Source organism: Halictus rubicundus, chromosome 11 (genome assembly GCF_050948215.1).
Source record: "Halictus rubicundus isolate RS-2024b chromosome 11, iyHalRubi1_principal, whole genome shotgun sequence".
In the NCBI taxonomy this organism is placed as follows: Eukaryota; Metazoa; Arthropoda; class Insecta; order Hymenoptera; family Halictidae; genus Halictus; species Halictus rubicundus.
The window spans coordinates 13,699,023-13,726,661 of NC_135159.1; the positions used below are offsets into that span (position 1 = coordinate 13,699,023).

Consider the following 27,639-nt stretch of genomic DNA (forward strand, 5'->3'; position numbering starts at 1 on the left):
GCTATCGTACACCTTGCTGAGGGGGGCTGTAAAGTTTCAGGAAGGCGGGTTGAGATTTAAGGGTCGATGCAATTGGATTACAATTGAAGTCCGGTGGCGGCGGCGCTGCGATGAAGAGACGTGGAGACACGTTGGGATATATTCTTGTTGATTAATGTTTTGTGAGTTATTTGGATAGCTAGGTAAGTTGTGAAATAAGCAGTCTTATTGATTAATTCACCAGGAAGCCAGGTATCCAACTGGGTAGCTAACTCAATAGCTGGCTAGGTGGTCTCGCCGACGAGTTTGTCTTAGTTAGGTCTGGGTACACTAGGAGTAAGTAGCCAGCTAAGTAGACTTACTGGTGAATCTTCAAGTCACATCTAACAATGCGATCCTATTGACGGGTATAAACTTGGGTAGCTAAATAGCTAGCAAAATAGAGCGGACCTAACAACCACCAGGAATTTTGGGGACAAAAATATTGACGGATGCTGCAACGGTAGACATTGCACAGACACCCTGCAAATTTTCGTGAAGATAGACTGCGATTCAAGGATCGATGCAATCGGATTACGATCGACGTGCGCTAACGGCAGCCGCCGCGTACGCCTGAAAAGACAGGTACGACCAGATCCTCATCATCGAGCGTTCCTCGAGGAATTTGCTTTCACGGGTTCCAGCCACAATACACCTGGCTGCTTATGTCGAGGTAGTCAGCATTGTCATCCCAGAAAGAACGAGACAGGGGTGGGGGGTAGGACGCTAATTCGCATCCGTTTTAAAGCAAGGAAGATAAGCCCGGTAGAGGGATCGGAAATCTAAAGCGAGCCACGATAATACGTCTTTCCTGTCACGTAGCGGCCGATGGCATTATGATAATGCCGCGAATAAGAAGGATTCGGGGAGGAAATGTGAACGATGAGTGAAGCGGCGCGGCAGGGATGTACCATCCTCGCGCGAGACGCCGCGCCGAGCCGGTCCCGCCGAGGACGGTTTAATCGAGATTCGATTTTTCATTTTGTTTTACGTGCCCGTTCCGCGGATGAGATACCCCTAACGCTGGCTGTCAGGAAATTGGAATACGGTTCAGAGTGCTCCCGGCCCCCGAATATACCGTCTCTCTCTCCCCCCCTCTCTCTCTCCCTCTCTCTGGGTTATCAATGCCACGTGAAATGCGCCCTCCAATTCGTCTTTCTTCTGATTCCCGAAATTATGTAGAACCGGGCGTCCTGTGAATTATTCCGGCGAATTATAAACGAATTTTTTCGGAGAGAACTAGCCACGAGGCAAACCAATGGTCCGAGCATCTTTTTCAATTTAGTGGCCACGGATCCGTGTAAATTTGCCGGGGAAACTGCTCTCGCTTTCTTTCGCGGGCGCGTAAAAATAAATCGAATAGCAAGCGAGCGACGAGGTTGCTCTCGCGCGCAGCAGGAATACCGCGGAATTATTCACGATGTATGATACTACCGGTAGCGTTCCGTTCATATTTTATTCAGCGGCCATAAATTCAAAGTATTCCATTAAACCTGTCCGTGAATTAAGTTTCCTCGGGGCGTGGCGATCAACCTGACCCCCCTCCCCAGCCCCCCGTCCACCGTTTCGTTTCCCATAAAACGCCGAATCCACGTATCTTACGGGGCTCGATTCGAGCCACGGTGCATCGGACTCCGATAATCCTGTTAGCTCATGTCAGACTACCGATAATCACCAGCCACGGGTTTTCCAGTCGACGAGGCCTGCCACACGCTCCGGTGACACGCTAATTTTCCCACTTTCCACGATCGTTCCTGTTTCTGGGACACTGAAACGGATAATTGGATAGAAATCTAATTAGACGGTTCCTCGGGACCGAGGCAATCCCGAGCTCGCGAGATACACGGTGAGGAAAAGACCACGTAGAAGAGCAGATCTCGAGAAACGACGGATCCGTCGCCGCGAAACTTATTGGCGGATCCGCGAAGCTAACATCTAAGCAAACGTTAGAACGCGCAGCTGGACATCCGTAGAATTGGTCCTTAAAAACTGCTCATCCCACGACACACATACAGGTCCCGCGAAGTGTCTACAGAATTATATCAAACACAAGCGAACACGGAGGAATAGCTGGGAATCGATACTGCAGACGCGACAATTCGAGTCGTCAAACATTGAATCCCAGGATAGTTAAATATGCAATCGAGAATTTGGTTCTCCCATCGAAATCCATTTTTCGAGACCTGCCGCGGAATTAACATGAACTAGATCTAGCCTAACCCTGGGACAAGACTGGCTGGGAATATTTCAGACCTGGCTCCAATGTCTAGTTGTGATCTTTCGATTTGAGGTACCACATAAGTGGGCGTATACTAAATTCTGCTGGATATTTTTTAACGTAAAAATTCGTACGTGTTCCTTGAATAAGAGGTAAATTGTGACAAAAATTTCAGAAACATCCACTTTGTGGTTTTTTAACAAAAAAATCGTAGATATCACCTTCACTTTTAGCGTGTTTTCGATCCAGCCCCTCTAGTCGAATTTTAAAAATTTATTGAGAGAAAAGGAAAGACCGAAGCAGAAAATTTTCATTGGGACCTTGTTACATGGACCTTGCAGAGACAGAAAAAAATTGTATGCTTTCCAGAACGATGGCGCCATTTATGCACAATTTTTTTTCAAATCTGCACAAAGAATGGCGCTACAGCCCCTCAAGTGTGATCGTTCTCGGTGCCTCGTTACAACGCCACGAAAGACAATGGCACACGCGAGAAATGCCAATAAAAATTTTCAAATGGAATGTTCGGAAGCGGAAATTTCTTTCCTCGGTGGCTGGAGGAGCGGCGTAACGGCGCGATCAAGCAGCCGTTAAAAATATCCATTGACGCCGCGGCGACAAACGAGAACGGCGCGAACGCTTAATAATTCGCCATTACCGTGGTGGATCGTATCAGGTCCCGATATCGAAGGGTCGTCGACGCGTTGACGGAACACGGGGGGAGGGGAGAAAAAATACGAGCAACGACAAAAGCGAAGAAGGAGAGGACGTGGCGGAGACGAAACGAGGGGGGTGGGTGCTGGGATGAAGTGAAAGGAACGTTTCGGGGCAGCTGGAGGGAGAGGCGAGCAACATTCACCGGAGGCGGAGGGATGAAAAAGACGCCCGGCAGGGTGCAAAAGAAACCTCGGGGAAGCCTGGTGCTCTCCCCCCCATTCACCGAATGCAAAAGGAAGCAGATCCTTCGTTGCTGGCAAGCGCTGGCCCCGTGAACGATTCTCTTACAATTGGCTGACAATAGCTCGGGACACGAATGTACCGCGATAGGGACCGTAAGGGGGAGCGATTGGCAAATCAATCGCGCCTTTTTGCGATCGCGCGTCGCGACTAGTCGGAGCTTGGGTCGGGCCGGGTCGGGCTCCGGGTCGCGAAACGCGCAACCGTCAGATAAAACAGCCCCTGACACCGCTCTCGAGACTGCTGTGTCGCCGAGACACGGCAAAAATGACCACGGCCACGGTGCAGACACAAAGGCGAATCCATTATATGTATATCTCTCTGTGTGACGCGCGACGCCAGCGTTGAAACTGACAAGAGGAGACAGCCGACACAAAGCACGTTCTTTCGACCCGCCCCCGTTGGGACACGGTCCGTTGGTAATAACTACACGCTTACGAATTTCAAACCCTTCCCAGCCGCCACCACCCCCACCACCACCAACCGGGACTCGACCGGTTCTTCCGGACGTTTTTATTACCCGGCGACCGACCGATATTTGGCAGGGCGGGCTGATCGTTCTTCTCCGGGGAACCTCCGGCTTAAAGAGTCGATGGGAACTGTAAAACCCTGGGAAATTGGATGGAACTTTTTAGAGACTGCTCGGTGAATGGACCCTGGCCCTCCTATTCATTGCTACCCTCCTTCTCCCAATAGCGATTCTTAAAAGTGTGGAAGCTCAGTTTGCTAGGTGGTTAACTGGGTGACTAACTAGGTGGCAACGTGGATAGATCGCTGCGTAAATAACTCGGTGGCTGGTTGGATAGACGGGTAGCTAACTAGGTAATTAAATGAATAGCTTCGCATTCGGATAGGGAACTAGATAATTAGCTAGGTGGGAAGGGCATTTGATGACTACACCGGAAAGGTAGCTTGTTGACTGGATAGCAAAATAGGTGGCTCCATAGGTAGCTAGGTAGGCTTCCTAATGAAGCCATGAATAAACCATGTAGCTAATATGGTAGCAAAGTACGTGGCTAGGTAGCTAGCTAGGTAGGCCTGCTGATAAACTAGGTAACTGACTGGATTGCCAAGTAGGTGGTTAAGTAGCTAGCCAGGTAAACCTATCCATCAATAAGCTGGGTAGCAAATAAGGTGATGAACTATGCCACCTACTTGGTAGCCAACAATGTCGACTTCACAAAACTAGGTAACTGACTGGATTGCAAAGTAGGTGGTTAAGTAGCTAGCCAGGTAAACCTATCCATCAATAAGCTGGGTAGCAAATAGGGTGACAAACTATGCCACCTACTTGCTAGCTAACAATGTCGACATCACAAAACTAGGTAACTGACCGGATTGCAAAGTAGGTGGTTAAGTAGCTAGCCAGGTAAACCTATCCATCAATAAGCTGGGTAGCAAATAGGGTGACAAACTATGCCACCTACTTGCTAGCTAACAATGTCGACTTATCGCTAAGTCCGCCAGAAAGTTAGGTAGCTAACTTTTTATCACGGTACATAACCAAGTAGATACCTAACTAGGCCATCGACCACATGGATGGCTAGCCAACTGGGTCGCTAATTAACTGGGTAGCTAACTAACAAGGTAGCAAAATAGATGGCTAAGTAGATAGGTATCTAAACAGCTGGATAAGTAGTCATCTAAATAGTCATGACCCCACCAGAAAATTATGTAGCAACGTAGATGGCCCGGTAGCTAGCTACATGGGCACACCAATGAATGCATCAATAAGCCAGTGGGTGGAAAACTAAATTGCTAGGTAGTTATCGAGCAAGATAGACTTCCTGCTGGCCCATCGGAAACCTTGGCAGCTAAATAGCTGGCTGACTAGATAGTCTTCCTAAGTCCTCGCCGGAGAGAGAGGGGGGGGGGGTTACTCCCGCACCCTCTCGCCACCCTGTTTCCCACTTCCTTCATCCCCCAAAGTTTCCCCGCCGAGCAAAGTAGATAGCCAACAACTATGAATACAAGGATTGACATACCTGGTTGCTCCCGCGCCGCATTTAACAGTCCTAGTGCAGAGCCCGAGTGCACAGGGACCCATAGCAGTTCTGTAAAGAGAATACAGAGTTGTTTTAAACGCCACGACATTTTTGTAAAAATATATTCGTAAAGGGTTTCGGGGCAAGCCAGCGAAACGGTGTTTCTGCTGATCCGCTTTGCGACTTTACAACTCGATATCGAAGCTGCGAGGGCGAGAAAGAGAGAGAATCGATTGACGCGCGAGCCGGTATTCTATTTTCCATCGATCACGGAATTTTATTATGCTCGCGGAGGGGGGGGGGGCTCGATTTAACCCTATCAACCGCGCGATTCCGAGACGATTACGCCATTTAAGCTGATCGAATTGCGGCGAACAATCCTGTAAAAAAAAAAATATCTACTTAAAGAGGCGCGCGGCGGCATCGAGTTCCGGGGTAACTCGCGTTACAGAAACAATCCGATTAACCGGAAGCGGAATCGATAATCGACAGGGGGAGTTCTTTATATTTTCCTCTCTTGTACACACTTTGCCGGGGCTGCTCCGCGAACTTTCGTGACCGCCCCGCCGCCGCCGGTGGAAGAAATGAATTACCCGAGTACCAGCCGAGAAAGAGTGGGTCGCGGAAGTATCCCAACTACGGTAATTAGAGTAAACATGACACGCGACAGCGGTATTTAAAAGAGCCACGGTTGTTTGTAAACAGGTCCGTTTTTATTTAAAGGGAGGGTCCTCTGTGAAGGCTGACTGGCGGGCAGGTCGACATCGCAGCGACGTTTTGCAACCTGCTGCACGCAATAATCTGCGTACCGGGTCGCGTCTAATGTTACAAGTTCCTGGCAAGTTCAACATTGTGAGCCTGTTTACGACGAAAGACTTCTACGACCGCGTATACGGTGTTCGGCGCAGACATGCCGCTGTTACATGCTGCTGGCCTGATGTCGCCAGATGGCGCATCGTGACACGATAATCTGGGGAGAGTCTGTGCTCTTTATGGGGTTAAAAAGTCCCCTTAAGGGAGCTAGACGGTGCTTGCGAATTTTACTGTTTTGCATGTTCCGGTGAACGTGCTTCCCCCGAGTGACACAACGGGGTGTAGAAACGTTGAAACGTAAAAATTGGTGGTTTTTATCACTGGAGTCGAGAGTCTCGTTCTTCGTGAACGTTTCAAAGAAAAATTCATGCGAACATTCGCATGATTGCCGAAGTTACAGGGCCGAGTGTAAGTCATAGTCTGCAACCCTCGACGCTTCAAACTTTAATGTTGTTCAACTTGAGAGGCATGACGTAAAAGTGAATACAAATTAATTTTGAATTACCAAAAACAGGACTGAAAGGATTACCTCTTGTACATATAATTTGGTCCCAAATCACCTCACAATTTTCAAAAAGGGCGTTGGACCAGAGCTATCAAAGGTAACTAACCCCCTTAATACCTTACGCTGCAGTGGACTGTGCGTTGAGGCTAACACGCGTCCAGCAGCTGTGAAGGCGAAAGAGGAAAGGGACGGCAGAAATGGACGAGGGAGATGAGCCAGGCCACTGTACCAGGTACAGGTACTAATTGCTTTAATGAGCAGTGGGCGCGGCTGGTTCTATAAAATTTCTTTGTGATGGTCGCCGGCGAAGGCGCGACTGAGAGTAGCTGCGTGAGAAAGAGGACAGTGAAGATGTAAAAGGGCGTGGAAATGGCGAGCTCTGAGGACTTAGGGGATCGAAGATACCTAACTGAGCACGGAACTGGATATCGGGGTGAGTAGTCATGCCAATGAGTTCGCTATAAAATTAGGTAGCTAGTTAAGTAGCAATGCAGTTGACTAGGCAGCCAACTGACTTACTAATGAGTCCACCACTTAGCTGACTGAATAGTTTTGCTAAGCCCTTGCTAAGTCCTGTACCAGGTACAGGTGCTAATTGCTTTAACGATCACTGTGTGTGGCTGGTTCCACAAAATCGCCTCGCGAACATTGAGTATGTAAAAGACCTTGGGATAGAATTGGCGAGCTCTGAGGACTTAGGGGATCGAAGATGCCTAACTGATCACGGAACTGGGTAGCTGGGTGAGTAGTCATGCCGATGAGTTCGCCATAAAATTAGGTAGCTAGTTAAGTAGCAATGCAGTTGACTAGGCAGCCAACTGACTTACTAATGAGTCCACCACTTAGCTGACTGAATAGTTTTGCTAAGCCCTTGCTAAGTCCTGTACCAGGTACAGGTGCTAATTGCTTTAACGATCACTGTGTGTGGCTGGTTCCAGAAAATCTCCTCGCGAACAGTGAGTATGTAAAAGACCTTAGAATTGGCGAGTTCTCAGAACAAGAATACCGGATCGAAGAAGCATGGAGGGTGAAGCTGCGAAGAGGGAAAGGAGCATCGAAAATTATTGACGAAGCCCGGCTACCGGTTTGTCTCGGGGAACCGGGAAAAAGGAAGACGACTCCTGGAAGAGCGAAAACGGAAAGCTAAACACCTGGCGTGCGAAAAAACAACGCATCAAAAATACAGCAAGAGGAACGGGGCGAGAAACAACGAGAGAGATAGAGAGATAGAGAGGGAGAAAAAAAGGAGACGAACGGTACGCGATAGCGGAGGGGTGGAGAGTAAAAAATTCAGGCTGTAACTATGAAAAGCGGGTAGCAAAAATGCGCCGTTGCGTCGAAGAAGAAAGGAAGAAAAATACGGGACGAGAAACGGCAGGAGAGAGGGAAAACGAGGGTGGAAAAGTAAGCACTTTCCCGCTCGCACAAGAGAGCAGCCAGACCAGGTCCACCTGAAAAAGAAGACGGGCAGCGGTGGAGAAGAATGAGGAGCTGGAACTGTCGCCCGTGATAGTCCGCTATTATGGAGGACTGGACCTGTTACCGCACTCTCCTGGGCATAATTCTGCTAATTAGGTTGGGTCTTCCGCGAATGGCTGACCAATAGCCTGGCACTTGTATGGTTGGAAGGAGATGGGGAACTTTAGGACTCCCCCTTGGGCCGTGATGGGAGTGACTATGTCAGGTGTATAGCGGTTACGTCGTTTATAGTCAGACCGTGACATAATAAGGCTGAGACTGAGTCCTCGGTGGGTAGACCTGGCGAGGGTGTGGGGATTTTGTTTGAGATTAAAACGTAGCTGGAGTTTTGAGGTTAGAGCTTAGGTCACCAATGCTAGGTCCTCCAATGGTAAGGTGCTAAATGTTTCCAGTGTTAGGTCCCTACTTCCATGAAGAATAGATGACCATAACGTGAAGATAGGTCCATTTATTTTATCGCGGACTATACTCCGGCCAATGCACGTCACCAGCAACGTTGCAATTCGCCGGACTTGATTTGTGCGACTGTTGCAATCGACGGCATCGACTTCGTCGCTAATACACTACCCGCACACGAGCGATCTCTACTAATAGATGAGTTGCGCAGGCTCCATCCGCGCTCATTACTATCCGAAACAGTGCCGCAATAGCCGGTGTTAATGAAGTCAAGATAGATCATCCGCCAATTAAACTTCCACTGAACCGTCGCAATTTTTCTCGTCGACAGATAAATCCGAGAACGTGTAGAAATACATGTATCCGCAATCGTCGAATTCTTTCGCTCGGAAAGTCCGAGATTCGTGAGAGGAGGGGTTCAGTCGAACACAACGACTATTTGCGCCATTAAGTCTGAGACCACAGTCCCCGGGAGTCAGGGAAATGAAACGTCGCCTTTGTGTTATACAGTCGGGTACCGAGGAGCGCTCAGCTTAAATGGCCCCTTCCGCTCTTTTTCCATCCCTCTAGCCGGAGCCTTTCAAAAGCCGCGGAAGCGAATACGCGAGCGGGCTGCGTGATGCACGAGCGAATGGTTGCGTGCACGCGCAACATGTACAGAACACTTGCACTCCGCACTCTGCGAAGCCTAGTTCGATTCAATCGGTCTAATAATTCACCGGATAATGGGGCAGGCGCTGCACCTATCACAAAACCCTACCAAACCATCAATATCATCGCACTCTCCCTCTTTCCCTCTGCCCGGGGCTTCAAACCGCCTCAAACCGGGTTTGTGCAAACTAGATTTCTCCAAACCCCATAACACATGTTCACACTTTTTGACGCGACTCTTGCTCCCAGGAATTTTCTCAAAATAAGAAGACCACAAAATATGACGCAGCTCTGCCATTTGATAATTTCCAGCAGTAAAAAAAATTTCAAGACACGGTTAAGACATCGTTGAACAATACCCAGAAAAATCCAGACCCCTAGCTAATCGGTCACAGGTGAAAAAAAAATATTTGCTGACCAAGTCGGAGCACACCCCCAATTCCGAAACACTTGGCAATGCGGTGCACAATCGAGGGTGGCGCGTAAAAAGACGAGGGGGTGGGGTGGCAACGGAAACATCGCGCTTCGCTGTCACGTGAAACGCCAGCTGACCCGTAGTTTCGGAATCTCGTGCGTGGCGTGCACGACGGAAGCCGTTCAACACGACAGACACGAAACCGCACTACTTTCAACCCTCGCACCCCCTGTAGGTCCTGTCCCTTCATCGCACAACCCCTTGCGGTACCTGAACGCGTGTTTCTCGCTTCGGCCGGGGCGACGGCTGCTTTTATGCACGGTACGTGTGCGTGTTTCCTGTAAAAGCTGAGGAATGCAAACCCTCCTGGGGGGGGGGGGAGTAGGGACGAGGCCAGGCTCGACCGACGCTCGAGACTTGATGAATTTCGTCCGGACAACGTCGGATTTGCCCGTGGCTGAAGGAGAAGGAGAAGGAGAAGAAGAGAGACCACACCGACGCCATTCGGGAAGGAGGGGAGGGTCGGCCGACTGAAGGTAATTGGAGCAGCATGGCGGGGGGGGGGGCAGAAGGAAAAAGGCGACTCGCCGGGACGATACCAGTAATATTCTGCGGAGGGACGAGATAACAGGCTGGTACGTGAGCCACGGAGAAATATTCTGCTTCGTTGTGTGCCGCGCGTGTGTGTCTGTACCCGGTATATGTAGCTGCCCCTTTCTGTGTGGATGTGCGTCTGCCTTTAAGTAAAACTCCTTTCTCCGATTTTCCGCCGGGGAATAAAGGGTTCGCGTCCTTTCCCGAAGGGAAAGCGAACCCCGCAGCCGATTTGCATTACCGCGAATGTTTGTGTGCGGTGAGCGAAACGCGGGGGGTTGGCAGCAGGATTTCGGGAAATTTAACAGGAATCCCGTGATCATTGACCAGGACGCGGCGGAATTGTTCCGCTGCGTTATCGTTGCATTATCGTTCCTCTGGACTCGCGGAGTGAGGTTGATCATATATTCGGGGTGGTTGTGTTGGGGGAAACGTCGCACCGGCCAAAAATCGGAGATAAGTGGTTTTGGCTCGGGGCTGAGGCGCTGTGCGAAGATGGACACAAAAGTATACTCGATTCTCTATAACACGGTGCTCTGAGAACACCGTGTGCTTAAACATCGTGTGCTTGAAACACTGTGTGCTTGGAACACAGTGTGCTCGGAACACAGTGTGCTTGGAATACGATGTGCTTGGAATACGATGTGCTTGCAGCACGGTGTGCTTTGAACACAGTGTGCTCGATAGACGGTGTGCTTGCGGCACAATGTGCTTGGAACACGGTGTGCTTTGAACACAGTGTGCTTTGAAAACAGTGTGCTTTGAACATAGTGTGCTTTGAACACAGTGTGTTTGGAACACTGTGTGCTTTGAACACTGTGTGCTTGGAACATGGTGTGCTTGCGGCACGGTGTGCTTGGAACACGGTGTGCTTTGAACACAGTGTGCTTTGAAAACAGTGTGCTTTGAACACAGTGTGCTTTGAACACAGTGTGTTTGGAACACTGTGTGCTTTGAACACTGTGTGCTTGGAACATGGTGTGCTTGCGGCACGGTGTGCTTGGAACACGGTGTGCTTTGAACACAGTGTGCTTTGAAAACAGTGTGCTTTGAACACAGTGTGCTTTGAACACAGTGTGTTTGGAACACTGTGTGCTTTGAACACTGTGTGCTTGGAACATGGTGTGCTTGCGGCACGGTGTGCTTGGAACACGGTGTGCTTTGAACACAGTGTGCTCTGAAAACAGTGTGCTTTGAACACAGTGTGCTTTGAACACAGTGTGTTTGGAACACTGTGTGCTTTGAACACTGTGTGCTTGGAACATGGTGTGCTTGCGGCACGGTGTGCTTGCGACACGGTGTGTTTGCGGCACGGTGTGCTTGCGACACGGTGTGTTTGCGGCACGGTGTGCTTGCGGCACAATGTGCTTGGAACACGGTGTGCTTGGAACACGGTATGCTTGGAACACGATGTGCTTAGAACAGGGTTTTCATATAACACAACTTTCGGACGTAGCAAATTACCCGTGTTATTTTTGCACCGTGTTCATAGATAACCGTGTTATATCGAGACCGTTTTGTAACAGTACCGTGCAACATCGAAACCGTGTTCTCGGAATACCGTGCTAGAACAGAATCGAGTGTATTTCCAGCAGCGAGAAATGGAGTAAATAATAAAATATCGGGAGAAACGCGTCAGCAAGTCGATCGGTGCCGGCGATAACCACGTTCCGAAGACACTTCTAAAATAATGCATTGATCCCGGTTCGAGCACGTGACAGTCTTGAACAAAGTCCGGTCCTGTGAGAGTTACCTGGCAGTGCACCTGGGTAAGCGGGACGTCGACAACGTTTTCAGGATCGGTCGAACGTGAGGAAGCTTTTCCCTCAACTTTAGCCCTCCCGCGGAAAGTCCAAGGGAACTTCTACCGGCGAAACTTTGACGTGGCTACCGACAACGGTTGTCTACCGATACAACTGTTGCACCGGGGGGGGGGGGCCCACGGCCCGAGTTCAGTTTAATCGAGAACATTGAAAAGCTCACGCGACGGTGACAGTCGTCGAACGTACACAGCAAGATTTACTTCGTGTCCCTCGCGTGTAATTTGAGTACGACCATGGTCAGAGGACCCTGGTTAAGATGTCCCCGTTGTCTCGTATCGGTTACCGAGATGACATCAAGAAGCTGCTCGACGTATGTGTGTGCAATGGGAAAGTATGAATCCAGGAGATGTGATCCTTCAATATATTTCATAGCGGACAGGTGATCCCTTTCGATGCTTCAAGAGAAGAAATAAATTTTCTGGTCGAGTTCCGTTTGGTTAGCAAACAGTACGAGTAGTATGAAGATAGAGGAAGAGCCAAAAGTGAATATAACAAAAATTTTTCTTTAACAATAGAAAATATGTATGGCTGTAAAATCAACAGTGACCTAACGCAGACTAAATGCAGATTGTCTGACCAATCCAGGTGATTTCTACTGGACAGTGGCAGGGATACTAATCAGGATCTTCAGTGCTAACTTTTAGCAACCAACAGGCAGATCAAGATCAGCTTAAGATAGATTTCTGTCTCGCCCCGGTGCAATTACTCTCGCAAACAAATGCCGGTGTCAGTTTCAAGAAAGGCGACTTTAAAAAATGTGATCCTCGATAAACGAGTCCCGACAGGCTTTCATTTCCCTCAGAAATTATTATCAACAATCATTTGCCAAAACAAACACAAGACCCGACCAAGCGAACGTCTGGTTGCATTAAAATCGGTTTCCGCGTGGTCTATCGCGGATCTACGCGCATAAAAATCGCGTGCAGATCCAAGGGGGGTCGTACGGCCACGAATCCGCAGCCTCTAACGATCCGTTATTACTTTGATAAAGTGCATAAATACGGCCGGAGGAATGGCTATAATTTTTGTGCCGGCACGAATCCCCGGTTCCGTGGAAGAACTATGGTCGCCACTCGGGGAACGGAGGGAAAGAGATCGGATGCGCCGAAAAATTCAAACAAACATATTACGGCGGTAAATCTCTGGCTGTTCGATCAGCAAACAACCGACTTCTGGGTCATCCCTTTGTCGCCCTTACAATAAATTATCGGGTCGTCTTAGCGGGCACGAGGCCGAACACAATCGTTCCCAGCAACACGCGCCATCGTCGTAAATCAAGGTCACCATCGATTTTTACGTTTCCCCCCATAGCATCGTTTGCAGTGGGTTGGCCCCTAACTACAGGGGTGAAGAATTTTTTTAGTCTCCTAAATTGCGAGACTCGGTCAGAAATGATGTGGGCGAAATTTGGAAGCAAACATCTCACAATTCAGGGGGCAAGTCCAGGAAAAATCGAAGGATATAAGGACCACCCTGTCATTCGTGCGAAAGTAGTCCGTCGATTATGATCCTCCCCACAGGCTCTCGCTCATTCTCTATCCCTCTTACCACCTCCTTTTTTTTTTACGCATCGCCGTGTTGGACATCCCTACGAGGAAGCTAATAAAAAAGTTCCGCTCGCCGGGAAAGTTCGACGTGGGCTGAATGAATCGGGAATGGAAACGGATCCGGAAATGGTCCGAAGTATTCATCCGTGATGCGCGCGGGATTGAACCGACGACTAACGGCGCGGGCCGCTCTCTGTTTGCTCCTAAGAGAATCGACTTGGCCAACAGACTGTGTCTGAAGAACTGTTTGCCCGCCTGTTATCGAACATATTACAACAAAAACCAATCTCGCCCTATCGTCCCTTTACAGCCCTGCTATCAGCCGAGTAACAATTGATTTTCTTTATTTTAACGCTTCGCACCTTGTTAATACAGTCAGCCCCGACGGTATACGGCACACGCTTTAATCCGAAATAACCTTTTTGTAAAGGAACCAAATGACTTCAGTTCTCTTGGCAAGCTTGCTAGGCGATATTTAATAAAAATAATAGCAGAAGCTGCTTTTTATAATTTTTAACATATGTTATATGTATGCTGAAAATTGCATCGAAACTGATTGATTGGTTTGTGCCGCAATGTGTCCGAGTCTGTAATTGTTTAAAAAAAAAAATAACATCTGGTGAAGCCTGCTGAACAGCAGATGAACCAACGCTGACGGATGAACAACAAAATGTATTCGGATTGGTGGAATTTCAAGGCTGAGCAGTGGCACCTTCAGCAGGCTGGCTTTTTCTGGAATTAAGCGGAGACCCTGGCTGCTTCGCCATTACGTTCTTGCCGCCGGTTGGCCAACAGGGACAGAAATGAAATTGTTTGCAAACTAATCTGTCCTGGTGTCCAGGCGACAACTAAACGGCACACAGGTATACGTGATTATGTGCACGTGTACGTGCCTCTGGGTGTGTATGTGTGTGTGTGTGTGTGTGTACGTGTAGATATACGGCGCGACAATATGGGTCTGCCAACAGCAGAGAATTGGGATACCGAGATCATAGCCCGACAACTGAACACGCCATCGTGCCGGAGTTGGAGGCGTACAATTAAAATTTACTGTCGCATAACCGCGTCTATCCGTTTCACCAGTGCGCGCAATTGCGTTCCACGCACGGCACACGGAGAATCCGGGTTTGCGAGGCGCCCTTTAATGAAAAGGTATCCCGGCCGGCCTTTTTCGAACCAGGGCTTGCTGTGGATAAAGGACCCGCTAAATGAAGATCCCAGTTCTATTAATTCCATTTCCACCCGCTTTATAAATACCAGCTCGCGCAAACACCGCTGCGATGGTTTAGCTCTGGGACACTGTGTGCTCAAGTTTAGCTACCCCTAAACGACGGGATCTAGTTCAACTAAAAAGTTTTGTTAGATCTATTAAATACATTTTACAATTATATTGCAGGATAGTTTCTTTTAAATTGATCTACAGACGCCACTCCACGAGTTCAGCACGCTTAGGACCTCCAGCGCTAACTTTTAGCTACCCCTAGCCAACCGATGGGATCCAGTTCAACTAAAAAATTTTTCCAGATCTATTAAATATATTTTACAATTATATTGCAGGATAGTTTCTTTTAAATTGATCTACAGACGCCACTCCACGAGTCCAGCACGCTTAGGACCTCCAGCGCTAACTTTTAGCTACCCCTAGCCAACCGATGGGATCCAGTTCAACTAAAAAATTTTTCCAGATCTATTAAATATATTTCACAATTATATTGCAGGATAGTTTCTTTTAAATTGATCTACAGACGCCACTCCACGAGTTCAGCACGCTTAGGACCTCCAGCGCTAACTTTTAGCTACCCCTAGCTAGCTGGTGGGATCTAGTCCATCAATAAAAATTCTATTGGATCTATTAAATGTATGTTGTGTTTGTATCGCGAGCTACGTTATTCTATATTGATCTACAGACGCAACCATTTCAACGCACTTAGGACCTCCAGTGCTAACTTTTAGCTACCCGGAGCCACCAACCGGATAAATAACACCATCGAGGATCTGCAAACGAGACCCACGGTGAGTCTACGTGCGAACAGCCACACGACCAGCGAACACACCGCTTACATTTCAGATAACAGCGAATAGCACCGAATTTGTAATTTCGACCAAGAATTTTCCGGACTTGGATCGACCGAACCGGGTTCGAAATTAGAATCTCAGGCCCCATAACCTGTCCGATTAAATCCCCGCGATTCCGGGGGAATCGTTTCGGGGGTGTACACGTTGCCGAAAGTTCCGCGGCTTGCATTTAATTTCGCTAATCCAAAGAACGAGTGGCCGTGATAACGTCTATCGGACCTTTCCAGCCGACAGAGCAAACCTTCGCAGCCAGCCTTAATTAAGCAAACGGTTCGCAAACAGGAACGGCGAACGCATGCATTCCTGTCTAATGTCGCGTGGCCGACCTCTAGCCCCTGCCCACGCGTTTTCCGAACGTTCAACACCGCAACCTCCCGCCGGAAAATGATCGCGCTCTCCCCGCTTTTCCGCCGCGTTTCACCGCACGCGGCACAATAAAACGGGGGGACCACATCAAATTATTTCCAGCGACCCACGGCGGTCCGAAACCTGGTTCTAGTACAGGAAAAGGTCCCATTATTTTTCGAAATAAATATACTTCCCTTCTCGAGATGCCCACCCAAATTCGCTACACCCTCTCCTTAACTACCTGGACCCCTTCCCCACTCCTAGTCTCCCTAAATCCCCACCAACCTTCTCTAGGTCCCCTCCTCCCTCCTGTAGATCCCCTCTACCTTTCTGTAGATCCCCTCCTTCCTACTTTACATCACCCTAACCTTCCCTAGGGCTTCTTCCCCCTTCCTTACATTTCTCCATGTCCCATTCCAGACCCATTCCCCACTCCCACTCTCCCTCGATCCCCACCACCCTTCTCTATGTCCCCTCCAACCTCCTGTAGATCCCCTCTAACTTTCTGTAAGTCCCCTACTTCATACTTTATATCCCCCTAACCTTCCCTAGGGCATCTTCCCCCTTCCTTAAATCTCTCCTACCCCATTTCAGACGCACTCTCCACTCCCACTGTCCCTCGATCCCCACCACCCTTCTTTAAGTCCCCTCCTCCCTTGGTTACAAAATATTTCAAGGACATGAAAATTATTGAGTTGCTGGGTAAGGCTCGAAAAACGTTTGGAAAATGGGGGATTTAATGCTTCTTGGATCCAGAAGCTCTAATGACCGGGAAATGAGACATCGTGGTATAGCTGTCGAAGAATTGACATCCGGTGGATTTTATTTAGTCCGCGTTCCGCGGGCTTCATTATTCAAATGGTTCGACCTGTCGCGCGACTATTTTCCAGCGGGCCGGGACGATTATCATTATGCACTCTGGTGGAGAATGCACAGAAGCGCGCGTCATTAACATCGATGGGAGGGGGAGGAGGTAGAGAGGAACGCAACGCGACCAGGAATTTATCGAAAATTAGTCGGATGTCAGTCGATTGAAACCCGAGCGAGGAAGATGGGACCGGGCCAGGGGATTTAATTAATTCAGTCTCGGAAAATATTCGGGGCCTTTATAAATGGGCAAATATTCGCTTTGCCCGCGAATAATCGATATATCGAACGGGCGCGACGGCCGGAAACGCGAGAGTCGTTCACTTGTTATCGTTTTCGAGTGCTCCTCGAACCAGCATCGTCGGAGCTATACACCGCGACCCGTTCTTGGTATCAGACTGTACGTCGCGGAGTTCAACGATATGACATTCGCAAGATATACGAGTAACGTAATAATGCGTCTGGCAGAGAAGACGACGACGATGGGGCTCCCTGCAAGCTAAACGCTAATTACCTCGAAATTAGAATTTAGATTAGCCGAATATTATTTCTGACGCGGCGGCGCTGCTGCGCGAGGGCAATTAGCGTGAACGAATTATACGTAAGGGGAAAACTCAATGCGAATTGCTCGGGCAAGTTTCCCAGGGAACTTTTAATAGACCCGATGGTTTCAGAAAGAAACTTCTTCGGAGACTTTTAATACTTGTAAACGCGCAATCCATTGCGTTGCGAGAATAATTATGCAAAACGAACCACCAGGAGGTACTACAAGCTCGAGTAATGTTGCGCCAACCTAACCTGAGCGACCTGACATCACCTGACATAACCTGAGCAACATGATCAAGCTCTGATGTATGCGGGACTATCCTGACTGGATTCAACGTCTCGGGACCTAAGAGGACCGAACATAACCACAAGCTCGACTAATGTTGCGGCCACCTAACCTGAGCAACCTAACCTGAGAAACCTAACCTAAGCAACCTAACCTGAGCAACCTAACCTGAGAAACCTAACCTGAGCATCCTAACCTGACCAAACATAATCTGAGCAATCTCACCTGATCAACCTAACCTGAGAAACCTAACCTGAGCAACCTAACCTGAGAAACCTAACCTGAGCAACCTAACCTGACCAAACATAATCTGAGCAATCTAACCTGAGCAACCTAACCTGAGCAACCTAACCTGAGAAACCTAACCTGAGCAACCTAACCTGAGAAACCTAACCTGAGAAACCTAACCTGACCAAACATAATCTGAGCAATCTCACCTGATCAACCTAACCTGAGAAACCTAACCTGAGCAACCTAACCTGACCAAACATCATCTGAGCAATCTCACCTGAGCAACCTAACCTGAGCAACCTAACCTGAGCAACCAAACCTGAACAACCTAACCTGACCAAACATAATCTGAGCAATCTCACCTGATCAACCTAACCTGAGAAACCTAACCTGAGCAACCTAACCTGAGCAACCTAACCTGACCAAACATCATCTGAGCAATCTCACCTGAGCAACCTAACCTGAGCAACCAAACCTGAGCAACCTAACCTGAGCGACCTAACATCAACAATCCTAAGCTGATCGAACCTTAACTACTCAAGACCCAACATGATCAAACTCTGATGTCTCAGGACCTACCTGATTGGACCTAACGTCTCGGGACCCAACAGGATCGAACATAACATGTAAATTTCCTAATCAGAATTGATCTAATCACGATTTACAGTTTCCCTCTTGGTCCCAGTAGATAATTCTCGTGAACTACGAGGAGATAGAATTGTGCGCGTTATAAATACGAGGGTCAGGTTCGACCCAGTGGGGCCCAGCGTGATTAGGCCCCTCAGGGTTAGGTGCGAAGCGGAGTTTCATTAAAAACGTCCAGAAAGCTGGCAAAGGGGGTATCTAAATTGCACTTGAGAAATATTCCGCGGCGGATCCGGGCGGCAGCACGCGAGCGAGACGCTCGGCGTAAATATTCATGACGAGTTTCGTTTGCCGCGTTTAACCCGCGAGCGCGCGTCTCTGTGTAGCTCGCGAGATAACGCCCGGGCCGTGTCTCTCGGTGGGGGTAAAAATGGAATCGCTGGGTCCAGAAGCAATAGCCGGGCGGGTATGGTACGTAGGTGACATAAATTTTCAGCCTCCGGACAGAGAGCCTGGTCCATCCCGAAACACGCCGTAAATCCCCGGGCAAAAGGGAAGGAACGCCGTTGGAAATTGTTCAGTTCGCTCTTCTTCTCTCTCTCTCTCTCTCTCTTATTCTCTCTCCCGTCGCGGTAAAAAGAAGGATCCTCTTCGCAGGCTTGCAACAGGATTCTCTAGGAATTCTAGTATCTCATTCTACGCGGCCGGGGCGGCCAGTTAAAAATATTCGCCATCCCCGGGGGAGAGTTACCGGCCCTCGCCGGAGCACGGGTAACTAGTGAGAGCGTTAATTGCTCTCACTCTTAAAATAACACTCGATTACTCGAGCAGCCGAGCCAGCAATTTTCTAAATACGAGCCGCTCGCAGCTGGGGGGGGGGGGGGGAAGGGCAACGTGGAAAAGGAACGGAAAGAGAGAAGAGAGAGGGGGGAGAGAGAGTGAGAGAAGTTGAAAAACGAGGGTGGCCGCGAACCGCTCACCGCATTTAATTCCTCCCTTCACGGACCGCGTGGCGACTCCGGCGCACAAACCTCTGGGCTGGAAACCCGTTTTCCCTGGCCAAAATTCAATTTTTGAAGTTCCATAGTTTCCTGCACATCAATCGATAACCCCTCCAAACCTTCAGAATCCAAAATGTCAGGGGATCGCTCTGAAGACAAAATTCAGAAATGCAAAGTGAAACCAATTATTCTAACAACTCGTTATGCGGTAGCTGTGCCATGATATCGAACCTTGAACTGACGCTGAAATAAATTTGGCTCACAAAAAAGGATTTTCCACTGTGTAACCCACACCACCGTGTCTCATTGGGTCCCGAAATATTCTAAACAACGCAACGGCGGGATTCCCCGTTTCCGACTGTCCTTTCGACGAGGACCGCTCGCCGCGCCGCAGCCACTTCGCCTACCACGGAAATTGTCTGAAATCTCTCTTTGTTCCCGCGTTCGAGTGCTCGTCTCGCGGACGGGAAACGTTTAGGTTGGCAAAATGGTATTTTCCTTTCTCCCGGGGTTTTTTGCCGCCTCCCAGGAAGAACGTTCCAGCGACTTTCCGCGATATTTAATGTTCCTTCCTCGCCACCACGACCGGGCAATTCTGCCAAAGTGAGCCGCGGCTCTGAACGGAATGAGAATTTTTGATAGTGAGCGCCACAAGCCGGGCTATTCCACTAGAGAAACCGGAAAAAACTGTCCAAGCGTTATTTGTAGGTTCAACGTCATAATGTCGCAGATCGTTGGATCCGTCTTAACGTCGTCTACAACATCCTGAGATACGACACGAATTTCAGTATAAAAAAAAATCAGTGACCCTGATTTCTTGTTGAAAAAATTTTTTCCCCAAATTTTATATATCGAAGCCTGTAGATGCCTAAATACTGTTTAAGTTTCGTTGGAAACATTTTTTTACAAGCTTATCCGAAGTGCCTGAAAAGTCGTAGTGAAGATTGAGTGTGTGCCACCCCTGCATAAAATTGATTTTTTCAATCAAATTAATATTTATAATCCTGTGGGTGTATGATAGTCAATAAAATTTTACCACACTAAAATGTTCAATTAACTATGCTACTACGATATGAGCTAAATATGCCCAAACCACAGTGTGCCGTTTCGGAACGTCTTTTCGAGCAGAGAACAGGATTTCCAAAAAATACAGCTCCCGTCGTCGAAAGAATGGCTTCGAGGACGGAATGCAATTAGTTGGTCGCACATCCGGTGTTTTAACCTGGCGAGGTACCGATCGGAAGATGTTCTGTGCTCGGCCGTGCAGGTCGGTAAAAGCTCGGGGACTAAGGTGAAGGGCGGCCCGTGAGCCTCCGAAGGCGCAAAGTGCAACCACTTGCACTCTCGAGCGCGCCTTGTTAATTCTCCATAGGCTGTCGTTGCGACAGACCGAGCGAGTTGGCTGAGCGCTACTTTCGAGCACGCTGGTTAACGTGCTCGTCGAGCCGAAGCACTCGTAAGAAGTTTCTGGCCCGAGCTACTCCGCCTGAGCAACGTCTGCTTTTTATTATCTCGCCGTTAAAGCGGCGCAAACGCCGGGCTGCTGTCAACGGGACTTCTTGGCTAGCCCTTCAGCCGACCGACGCATCCCACCTAACGAAACAATCCACCTACCCAGCGACGACACCGGAATCCCTGGCCAGCTTCGCCTTTACACCTTTTTAGATCCGACCGGAGTATTCCTTCGGGATTTTCGACTCTTATTTCGCTGCATAATCTACCAGAAAATCCGGCCAGCCGAGTAAAAAGCACGCGAGGTTAGGTTCTACACGGTTAGGGTCTAGTTTGATCATCCCCTAAGACGAGGTAAGCTTAGGTCTTAGGACTTGTTAGGTTGGTAGCAGAGCCTTGAAGACACTTTTTTCTAGATATTTAGCTACCCAGTCCATCAGGACAATAGTCCTCTCCAAGTATAAAGGACAGCACCTTAGGTTCTGGATTAGGTCCGATAAGGTCTTCGAGGACAGCTGTGTCTAATTAACTTGTATGTACGTAACTGGGAATGAGGAAGGGCGTAAAATGTCTGACACCGTACGGTATAAAATGTAGCCCAGATGGGGCGGTATCCGAGTCTGAGATTTCCGAAGGACAAAACGCACCCGGCCACATAAATCCCGATAATCGCGGGCTCCCCGCCCTTACGACCCATTACCGGTCGTTTCCGAACGTTTCCGCAATTTTCGATGCCGGCCCGCTGCTGTCTGGAACGGAAGAACGAAAATTCTGTAAGCAATGGACTGTTATATCGGCATTGGTCGATTAAATGACTATCGGGGCTCGCTGAAATCCGCGGTGCACGATGCACACACACACACGCGCGCGCACACACACGAACGCATACGAAAAACAAACGGCGTGCATTCTAAATTTCGTTTTTATTCGGCCGGCGATTTGTTCATGCGCACACGGCCAGTTGAAATCGGATAGTTAATTGAGCCCATAAAGTTGCGGGCGAAATTAACGGAGGTGGTATTGCTGGGCAAAAGCGATTTATTGTGTTGTCGCCTGTGCACTTGTTGACACTGTCCTTTGAACGTTGAATATACGATGCTGTTTCCACTGAAAAATGATTTTTCACCTCATCGACCGAACTCTTTACCCCCTTTTTATCCCTGGCCTTTAACAACGAAAGCAGAAACAACACGGTTAATTCAGTACGTCCGAAAGCTTTGCGATATGGAAACCGTGTTCTTTGCACACCCTGTTCGAAGCACACCGTGTTCTCAGAATACCGTGTTGTAAGCACACTGTGCTCTACGGATAAAGAGCCCTAAGCACACCCTGTTCTATGAATATAGTACCGCATTCTAAGCACACCGTGTTCCAAACACATCGTGTTCCAAGCACACCAAATTCCCAGCACACCGTGTTCCGAGCACGCTGTGTTCCAAGCACACCGTGTTTCAAGGACACCAAATTCCCAGCACACCGTGTTTTGCACACCGTGTTCTGAGCACGCTGTGTTCCAAGCACACCAAATTCCTAGCACACCGTGTTCTGCACACAATGTTTCCAGCACACCGTGTTCCAAGCACACCAAATTCCCAGCACGTGTGTTCCAAGCACACCGAGCTCCAAGCACACCAAATTCCCAGCACACCGTGTTCCGAGCACACTGTGTTCCGAGCACGCTGTGTTCCAAGCACACCAAATTCCCAGCACACTGTGTTCTGCACACCATGTTCTGAGCACGCTGTGTTCCAAGCACACCAAATTCCCAGCACACCGTGTTCCGAGCACGCTGTGTTCCAAGCACACCGTGTTTCAAGGACACCAAATTCCCAGCACACCGTGTTTTGCACACCGTGTTCTGAGCACGCTGTGTTCCAAGCACACCGTGTTCTGCACACAATGTTTCCAGCACACCGTGTTCCAAGCACACCAAATTCCCAGCACGTGTGTTCCAAGCACACCGAGCTCCAAGCACACCAAATTCCCAGCACACCGTGTTCCGAGCACACTGTGTTCCGAGCACGCTGTGTTCCAAGCACACCAAATTCCCAGCACACTGTGTTCTGCACACCATGTTCTGAGCACGCTGTATTCCAAGCACACCAAATTCCCAGCACACCGTGTTCCGAGCACGCTGTGTTCCAAGCACACCGTGTTTCAAGGACACCAAATTCCCAGCACACCGTGTTTTGCACACCGTGTTCTGAGCACGCTGTGTTCCAAGCACACCAAATTCCTAGCACACCGTGTTCTGCACACAATGTTTCCAGCACACCGTGTTCCAAGCACACCAAATTCCCAGCACGTGTGTTCCAAGCACACCGAGCTCCAAGCACACCGAGCTCCAAGCACACCAAATTCCCAGCACACCGTGTTCCGAGCACACTGTGTTCCGAGCACGCTGTGTTCCAAGCACACCAAATTCCCAGCACACTGTGTTCTGCACACCATGTTTCAAGCTCAACGTGTTTCGAGCACAACGTGTTTCGAGCACAACGTGTTCCGAGCACATTGTGTTTTAACCATCTCCCTGAAATTTCGAGCGTATGATGTCACCGAATATACCTATTTATTAAAATGGAAAGAAATTGATTTTTTGGCGAATCTAGCTGCCGCTTGAAGGGCGTAATATCGAATCCGTCGACGAGGCAGGAACGGACAGAGCTTTCAATTTTCCCCATTTAGCCCCTAATGAAGGACCGGGGCAGGCGATCTCGTGGCAGGGTGACGAGCGAAGAAAGCTCTTCGGCAAGGGTAGCCAGTTTCGTAGCATCCCCTCTAGACTGTGGGAGTGGGGATGGGGGGTGTAGGCAGTTTCCACCGCACTACTTCACGCGACAGAACTTATCTAATATACCTGGTCCTCCCCTCCCCTCGGCGTCACCGTCAAACCAGCCCCTAGCACAGGATTCCTGCTCCCTTTATGCCACGCAGCCGCACTTTGCCAAAGTTCGTTCTCGCTAAGAAGACAGGGCCACAAAGAGAGGAGTCGCTGCGAATATAAAATAACTCGCGTCCCCAGTGAATATTATATGGGAATTCCGCGAGGAATTCCAAAGCAGATCGACGGGCCTCTCATTTTTTTTCTCGCCCCCTCTTGTCCTTTTAAAAGTGGAATGCCTGGTGAATTTATTCGAAAATTAACTCGTCCCGTGGCTGGTGGGATTCAATTAGCTCGAAAAATCGTTTTTCCCCCATTCGTCGAACGATCCAATAAATCCGCGCGTGTTGGAAAATTGCCTATCCCTTCAGGGGTTGACAGAGAGGAGAAGAAAGGTATGTCTGTGTCAAGGACTTCCTTTATGCTGGCCCGCGCTCCCGTAGGTCATCTCTTCATTAGGACCTATATGGAGAAAATTGAAAGCGACCGTACTGAAGGCTACCCTCTCCACATCGTAAGCAGCGCGAACGTCAGTTGCCTGTTCCACGGTGAAAGTACTCGATGCTGTCGAGCCGGCACAACAGGCTTGAATCACCGGTTCAAATCCCGGATGATGGCGTCTCCAGGCGTCATTCAGCGGTTTACGACGCTCACTACGACGCCTATTTATCAAACGCTATAACTAGACACCGCGCAGATTTCAGGGAGTTTATCAACTCCAAAAAATCGATATCCGCCAACCGCTGAGAGACAGCAAATATTTGTTTAGTTTACTAAACTGCGGGGCGGCGCCACTGTCGCTAGGTCTTCCCTCTGGATCGACCTTTTTTGTAATTTGGTGTATAACTTTTATATTCGTCAACCTATTTACTTGAATTTTTGCGTGGATCTTCTCTCATATGTATTCTAAAGACTCGCAAACAATTTTCATGAAATGTCAAAAACTTTTTTTCCAGTCGATACTTTCATACCCGAAGGCCCGGACGAAAAATTGAATGTTATTTCCAATATTCGCCATTTTGTTGAAAATTAATAGTTTCACAAAATTCCTTCACGATGCTCTGGAATACGGTATTCCAGAGTGTCTGTATAAAATTTTAAGTCGATAGAACGAAAATGATGAAAGCTGAGAAAAAAATTGTGAAAAAGTGTGATTAAAAAGTATGTCTATCGATGTGACTGTAGCACCGCCAGTTCGTAGAATAAAAAAATATTTCCTGACTCTACGAGGTCCCCACAATGAGATCCAAATAAAAAATTTCGAATTCCATGTCTCATTTTATCGCAAAAAAATTCCAAACGTGGGCAATATTTTTCAACGTTTTCTGCAAATGCATACTGCACGGTCTGGCATCGAACAGAGCGCTCATTCAAGCGTGTAAGCGCAATGCAGAGGCTGAGAAGCTAGCCGGCCGTTATTTTGTAAAATCTCGAAAAAATTGCGTCGATTTTAAAGATGGCTATTACGCGTTGTAAGAGCAGCGCGCGGAGGTAGTAACGTACACAGGTGCTTTTATATATCATCTAAAAGTTCGTGTCTAAACTGGGATTTAAAACACAATATTTCACAGGGTTAAAGAGCCGGAATTAAAACGGTCGATAACGTATCACCGGTCATTCCAGTATTTCTTTTATCGCATAAATTCGTCGGGGTCGGATCGGCGCGAACCTGTCGCGAAGAATTAATCGTAGCTGACGGTAGCCGGGAATGAAGATATAATTTCAGACGGGAAAAGTTATCGAGAGATCGTTCGCGTCATTTTATATCACGACGGCACGGGGGAGTGGACGGCGGGAGGGGAAGGGGGATGAAAGCAAATATTGGAATTTTTTATGAGCCTAGGAAAATTCGACAATGAAACACCGTCGGTTTTCTAAAGGCGATTTTCCGTGGGACGAGAGGATTCTTCATTGGAACCGGGATCCGTCGTCGAAAAGAAAGAAATTCCCTTCCCTGGGAACGGAACGAACGAACCTCCCCGAAGATCCGTCGGACGTGACACTAAGTATATTGGCTTGAATACAGATTGAAGAGATCCAGTTGCTAGATGTGGAAGAGAATTATCCACTTTGTCTTTGCGAGGAACGATCGACCGACGCTGCTAAGGGTTTTTAGGCTACTCTCGCTGATAGAAATCTCCCTGAAAACTTCTTTCTGATCGCGACTTAGATTATTCGCCTGTTTCCCCTGATCTCACAAAGGAGTTCGCCAAAGTGGATAATATTTCCAGTTGCCCTCCTCAACCCTCAACAAAATAATATTACAAGCTTGTACGAATTTTTCCAAGACAGGTCGAGCTCCCCATTCGATAGCATACTAAGAGAAGCCATACTGTGCAAAATTTCAACCCCATACCTTGCCCAGGAGCGTAGCTACAGGGAAAAATCAAATTTTCAGTTTTCAGTCCACTTTTCCTAGTAAATCAGGTTCTAGGATTTTGAAAAAAATCTCGCATATGCCTGGCACCTATACACACACTATGTAATTTTTTCAGATTTTTAGAATTTCTATTCTTTCCTGGAAAAAATTTTTTATACGTCCAAACACTATCACAGCGAGTCGCAACTGGTACAGAACGATGGCATTGAAAATACCCTAATCTCTGAAGTCTTGTCCACAAAACTGAAGAGTAGACACACTTTCGGTGAACTTGGAGAATCGCCGGATCGAATTGAGTATCTAAGGAGGGGTCGTCCGGTAGCGAGAGGTCAAATTACAAGGGGGATATTGCCGTCCGAATTTACCGGATCATCAAACAACTTGTCTAATACCTGGTTGCCGTCTCGTATATACGAGAGAGAGAGAGAGAGAGAGAGAGAGGGCCGGGACTAGTGCGACAATCTAAATCTCGCTCTCCTCCGGGGGATCAGATTTCCTCGAGCAATTCAATGCCAGCCGGAATCAGCGAGGATGAAAGGACAACGGGCCGGGGTAAGTCTCGGTTCATTTGGTTCTCGGCTACGCTCCTGGATCCCCCACCTAAAAGCCCACCCCTCTTTCACCCAACCCCCTCTGTGCTACCGACTTAACTTCCGCTTATGCCGGCCCCGAACTTCCGACTTGTTTGACGTGCTATCGATTGCGCCCGGTAACGCTGCTCATTAATAGCGAGTAATTACCTTCACGAGTGCCCTTGGTACAAACGCGCCGCGGTCGACGCGCGATTTCTATTCAGAACCCCCGGGCACGTTTACGCGAATCAATGAAGTGTCGATTAAGTCTTTCCTTCGTGCCCGACCGACCCCTCGAACTTCCACGACCGAGAGAACCGGCCCGGGCTAATCCGCGCTGATTCTTCGGCCCCGCTCCATTGTTCCACCGACGCCGTTCAACCATCTTGACGATCGACGACCGGGAGGCTCCACGGTGACCCTTCATTGTACCTCCCGGTCGCACCTTCGACAATGGAAAAAGTTATTCCCGTGATGGTCCATTCTGGTTGGATAACAGGAAACCTTGGCCGTTCAACTTCCACCAAGTTGGAGTAGTTGGAAAGTAAGGCCACCTCAAGAAGTTCTTCGATGTCAATTTTTAATGAAAATTTAGGTATATGGGTGAAACAGTGCGGGCCAGATGAGATTTTCAACGATCATTCGCTGCCCACCGTCGTTCAAACTTGGTCAAACCACTTGAGATCTGGTCAAACCGTCCCAAACCGCAGTGCTTTCACGTCTAATCATTTTATCCAAACATGGTCTGCAATTGTTACTCTGCAGTGGATGTCTAAGACCCTCAAACCTGGCTCAACAGCAACACAAACCAACTCAAACCAGCACAAGCAGAAGTAATGTTGACAAAGGTATTTCAGATAAAATGTTGACCACAAAAATGGCCTCCTTTAATTACTTGCGAAGTTCAAGAAGAGAATATAAGACCCTGAAGTAGTATAAGGCAAACTTGGTCAAACCACTTGAGATCTGGTCAAACCGTCCCAAACCGCAGTGCTTTCACGTCTAATCATTTT

At 48.5% G+C, this 27,639-nt stretch overlaps 1 protein-coding gene across 1 annotated transcript in view; it reads right to left on the bottom strand.

Annotated features, from left to right (window-relative positions):
- Positions 1-27,639, bottom strand: part of LOC143359116 (uncharacterized) — a 312,532-nt gene that overhangs the window by 254,762 nt on the left and 30,131 nt on the right. The window contains exon 2 of the mRNA XM_076796832.1: positions 5,179-5,247. The gene's annotated coding sequence lies outside the window, so the exon portion shown is untranslated. The remainder of the gene's footprint in view (positions 1-5,178; positions 5,248-27,639) is intronic.